Source organism: Chiloscyllium punctatum, chromosome 34, assembly GCF_047496795.1.
Source record: "Chiloscyllium punctatum isolate Juve2018m chromosome 34, sChiPun1.3, whole genome shotgun sequence".
Taxonomy (NCBI): Eukaryota; Metazoa; Chordata; class Chondrichthyes; order Orectolobiformes; family Hemiscylliidae; genus Chiloscyllium; species Chiloscyllium punctatum.
The window spans coordinates 55,551,948-55,557,947 of record NC_092772.1 but is presented as its reverse complement, the minus strand read 5'-3'; positions in this window follow the sequence as shown (position 1 = coordinate 55,557,947).

The following is a 6,000-nucleotide window of genomic DNA, read 5'->3' as shown; positions in this document are numbered from 1 at the left end:
ACCTAATACTAGGACAATTTTTAGCATGGTCAATTCACCTTTTTGGACTGTGGGAGGAAACCGGAGCACCCGGAGGAAACCCACGCAGACACGGGGAGAACGTGCAAACTCCACACAGAGAGTCGCCTGAGGTGGGAATTGAACCCGGGTCTCTGGCGCTGTGAGGCAGCAGTGCTAACCACTGTGCCACCATGCCACCCCCCATTGAATGCAAGTTTGAAGGATTTCAAAGAAACTGGTGTAGCTAAAACTGGTGCAGTGGTTAATATGGCTTTTAAAATCTCCTGGCATTATTCTTTCAGCCGAAATTTGGTGTTTGTCTTTTCAGTCAATCCGTTAGTGGTTCCACCACACTGCTGAGGTTTCCAACAAACTTTCAGGAGAATCCGCTTAGTCCCAAGAATTGAAGCACCTCTTTCTTTGAGGTTGGTCGTGGAAAATTCCTCAATGGCATTCATCTACATATCCCGTGGGGTCAATCTTCCAGACTGATGTTACGTCCCAAGAACGTCACCTTTGCTTTTGCGAATTCTGTATTATCTAAGTTTATCACCAGTTTTGCTTCTCGTCGTCATTCAAAAAGATCTGCCAACTGTATCATGTGATCTTTCCGGGGAGTTACTAAAAGATCGCGACATCATCCAAATAGACTGCACAGTTTGTTAACCCAGCCGCAACTCTGTTCAGGAGGCTTTGGAATGTGGTGGGTGCGTTCTTCATTCCAAAGGGCATCACTTGGAATTGACATCGCCCATTTGGGTTTCCAAATGCAGGAACTTCTTTCACTGTCTCTGATAAAGGTACCAGCTAATAATCACACAGTAAGTCCAACTTGGTAAATGTAACTGGCTTGTCCAACTTTCTCTATACAGTTCTCCAATCTTGGCATTGGGTATGGGTCCAATTTTGTTATGGTGTTGACCTTCCAATAGTCCACACAAAACCTTTGAGTCCAGTCATGTTTGGGAACTAAGACAATTGGCGAACCCCACTCGCTCTGACTCGATTTCTTCGTTGAGCATTGCATCCACTTCCTGTTCGACCGATGTGGCTTTGAGAGGATTAAGCCTGTAAGGGTGTTGTTTTATTGGAACAGCATTCCACCTCATGCACAATCGTATTCGTCCTCCCCATTTTATTCCTGTAAATGCCCTCATATTGCTGTAACAAACCTTTCAGCTGGGTTCTTTGCTCCTGAGACAGTTAGTTCATGATCCTATCCCACTCCGCAAGGATTTCCTCATTGTTTATTGTATTGTGATGCACATCAAAACCCCTGTTTCTCCAGCTTCCTGTCTCTATTATAGTAAGGTTTCAACATGTTCACATGACATACCCGAGATAGTTTCTTTCTATCTGGCATCTGTATTAGATAGTTTACCTGACTCAACCCTTTCTCAATTTGACAGGAATCACTAAAACCTGTTTTTTAAATGGATCTCCTACCACTGGTAGTCATACTAATACATCATTCCCCATGGGAAAACATCTGAAATTTAGAGTTTTTATCTCCCAACAGCTTCATTCTACATTGTGCCCTCTTCAGGCGCTGTTGAGCTAACTCACCTCCTCGATTTAGTCTCTCCCTCACCTCTGCTACATAATCTCAGTGTGAAACCTCCGACTTTGGTCCCAGCAATTTCTCTTTAATTAATTTCAAAGGGACTCTCGCTTCATGTCCGAATATTAACTCAAAGGGAGTGAACTGAGTAGATTCGTTTGGGGCATCTCTAATGGCAAACAAATTGGAATGGGATTCCTTTATCCCAATCATTTGTGTAATCCCGACAGTACGCTCTCAACCTGGTCTCCAAGGTTCTGATGCTACCTTTCTGATTCTGCCACCCTTCTGGGATTCAGGATGATACACACTGGGTTCAAGTGCTGTATACCTAAGCTATCAATCACCTCCTTAAGCAGCCTAATGGTAACGTTTGACCCTTGACCTGACTGAATGTCTCTGAGTAGCCCATACCGTGCGAAGAAAGCTACTAACTGCTCCATTGCCCTTTTCGCTTTGATACTCCGTGACGGAATTGCCTCTGGAAAGCTGGGAGATACATCCAGTATGGCTAACAAGTGCTGGTCCCCACTTTTAGTTCTCAGGAGGGGGGGGCTACACAGTCAATTATAACCCCCATGAAAGGTTCTTCAAATGTGGGGACTGGCGTCAAAGGGGCTGGTTTTATTACCGCCTGTGGCCTACTTACCAGTTGGCATGTAGGGCGTGTATGGCACAAGTTAACCCCATCCTTGTGCACCCCAGGCCAATAAAACTGTTTCTATACCTTAGCCTGAATATTTTGTACCCCTAGATGATCTCTTACAGGTTGTTCATGTGCTAGCCGTAACACTTCCTGTCTGTATGCTACCGGCAACACAATCTTTTTTCTTTGCAAATATATTTATTAGCAAATTTTTTTAACTTTACAAACATATAATATTATTGGGGGGAATAAAAACAAATATCAGTATAATATTAAGAAAAAAAACACAAATTACAATACAACTGCTATCTGCTAACTACTAACCTACCCTCTAATGCAAAGCAAACCCTAACACTGTGCAAAGCAACACCAAAAAAAATAGAAAGAGAAGCAAAAAAAACCAGAAAATACAGAACAGTTATGCTCGGCGCAAAGATCCCAAACAAAGGAATGGGAGCATTGTATAAATACCCCGTATTAACTTGGGAGGTCCCCCTCCAGCGCCCAGGGCTTGATAAACCTAACCATCCTGGTTAAACAAACGCCCTAGTTAAGACAACCGACAAATCTAGATCCAAATAACTCAAGTCTTATAAAAATTGTCTGTTGTGTGGTGCACCACGTTTGCAAAAAAAGGTCCCAGGGAATGTGATCCATAATTAATGTCTGCCATCCCAGCAAGTTCGGCGGGTTCTCAGACACCCAGTTCATCAGAATATTCTTCTGTGCACAGTGTGAGAGAATATTCAATAGTTTCTTCCCATGCCCGTCTAAAGATGGTAAATTCGGTAGACCTAAGAGGAGAGATATCGGGTCTACTTTGACTTCAGTCCTCAATACCCTCCCTATCTCTCCCGCCACAGTGCTCCAATAAGCACGAAGCCTGGGGCATGTCCAGAAGCAATGGGTAAGAGTACCCACACTTATTTTACATTTGGGGCACACTGAAGATGCCCCTTTTTTAAACTTCACCAGATGGTCTGGTGCCACATGAGCCCTGTGCAAAACTTTTAACTGCACAGCGCATGTCCTATTACAGATTGAGATCTTTGGAGCATTCTCCCATGTGTTCTCCCATGTTTCAGAAGAGATCTCCACTCCCAGCTCTTGCTCCCAGACCTCACATAACCAGTTAATATCCTGCCAGGCCCAGCCACCCAGCAGGCGATAGAGGGCACTAACCGAAAGGGTGCTTGTGGAGCGTAGCAACAACCTCTCTGTATCGGGGCTGATAGGCCTTAGTGAGAAGTGTAGTCTTCTTCTGAGTGAAATCCCTAACCTGAGAAAAACAGAAAAGATCTCTGCTGGGCAACCCGTTTTTTGCAGCTCAGTTGCTCAAAAAACATCATAACCTCCCCCTCAAACAAGTCTCCCAAACTAGAAACGCCGCTCACTGCCCATAGTTTGAACCCTGAGTCCATCATCCCTGGTCGGAACCCTGGCATGTCAACTATAGGTGTAAGTGGCGAAGTCTTGGATAAACAACCCTCACTCTGACCCATCACCCTCCAAGCCTTGACTGTACGAATGACAATGGGGTTCCAGCAGTGGTCCATAACTGACCTCATCTTATCCATGAACAACAGGTTAATAAGGGGGCACTTTGCCTGGGAGGCCTCAATATCCAGCCATATTGAGTTTGGATCGTTACCTACCCAATCACAGACAAAAGACAGCAGGAAACTCAATTGATACCTTCTGATGTCTGGGAAATCAACTCCTCCCACTCCTTGAGGCAACTCCAATTTCGTAAGTTTGATGAGGGGCCGCCCACGATGCCAGACAAAGGAACCAAACCATCCCATAAGCTTCCGCAGCGTTGACCTGGGAAACATTATAGGGAACATACGCATGGGATCAAGCAAACGAGGAAGGACATTCATCTTAATGAGAGATATTCGGCCCAGCCATGAACTTGGAAGAGCCTCCCATCTCTGGAGATCTCGCCTAATATTGTCGAGCAAGTGAGCAAACTTAGTCTGAAATAACAGATCAAACGTGGGGGGTAATAAAAATGCCCAGGTTTCAGAACCCTGCCCGTGACCACTTCAAAGGGAACTTAGGGCCACCTTCAACCTCTGGCACATCCTTCAGGTTCCCCAAAGGCATAGCCTCCGATTTTGCAAAGTTAATCTTATTATCCTGAAATAGCCCCAAATGTATCAAATGGGGGACGGAAGTGATCGGGTTTGATAAAAACAGAAGGACATCATCCGCGTACAGTGTAAGCTTGAGTGCCCTCGATCCTACTTCCGGAGCGGTTATGTGGATGTTCTGACGAATGGCCTCTGCCAGCGACTCTATCACCAACGTAAACAACAACGGTGAGAGGGGGCAGCCTTGCCGACTACCCCGACCAATCATAAAATTCCCAGAGTTCACCCCGTTAGTGATGACCGCGGTCAGAGGGTGGTAATATAAAACCTCCACCCACCGAGCAAAGACCCCACCCAACCCAAACTGTTCTAAGACATAAAAAAGATACAGCTATTCCACCTGATCAAACACTTTCTCTGCATCTAAGGAAGCCTACGGCCCCTTATAAAGCCTGTCTGGTCCTCTTTAATAATATGGGGTAACACCCTTTCCAATCTCAGGGCCAGGATCTTGGACAGAATCTTGAAATCTGAATTTAACAGAGAGATGGGCCTGTATGAGGCACAATCCTCAGGAACCTTCCCCTTCTTAAGAATTAAGGAAACATTAACTTCTCTCAAAGATGGTGGCAGGCATTCATGCATATCGGAGTGATTGTACATCTCCAACATCGGCTCTGACAGAATCCCTATAAACTCCTTATAAAACTCACCCGGGAGACCATCAGGGCCAGGTGCTTTCCCAGTCTGAAGGTGCCTAGCAGCCTCCTGTATTTCCTGAACTATCAAGGGGGCATTAAGGAGAGAGGCCTGTTCCAAGGTTACCCCTGGGAGGTCCAGGTTCTTAAAAAAGGGCTCCATTTTAGCCCTCCTGTCCTCGCAACCTTCAGACCGATACAACTCAGAGTAAAAGCTCTGAAAAGCCTCATTAATCTTTTTAGCATCGTGTGTAAGGACCCTGGCGCTGTCTCTGATTGCAGCAATGGATTGGGGAGCACGCTTTTTTCCTAATCGGGTACGCTAAATACTTCCCTGGCCTATCCCCATATTCGAACAGCCTCTGTCCAGCAAAAGCAAGTTCGTTCTTTGTGTTTTGTGTCAAAATTGAATTCAAGGCAGCCCTGAGGGCCATGATCTGCTGTAACTTAGTCACCGAAGGCCGCGCAAAATGTGCTGCATCCGCGGCTTTCAAACGCGTCTCAAGTAGACGCTGCTGTTCCTCCTTCTGTCGTTTCCGGCTAGCCGAATGGGAAATAGCGAATCCCCTAGTAAAGGCCTTAGCGGTCTCCCATAGCATGGACGGACTACTAGCTGTGCCTGAGTTGATAGTCAAGAGTTCCTGAAACTCCTTCAAAAAGGTATTCCACAAATTTGGAATCCTTAAGGAGAAAAGGGTCCAAACGCCAGTGCTGCAAACCTAACCCTTCACTCTTGGCCTTAACCTTCAGATATACTGTCGCGTGATCAGAGATAGCTATATTCCCAATTTTACTGCCCATAATCGAATCCAGAAGGGCCGAGGGAGCCAGAAAGTGGTCAATCCTCATGTGACAATTATGTGGGTTTGAAAAAAAGGTGAAGTCCCTGCCAGTAGGGTGTAGACATCTCCAAATATCCACCAGCCCCAACTCCTCGCATACGTCAACCACCTACTTGGCCTATGAAGAAATAGTTGGGGACCCACAAGGCATCCTGTC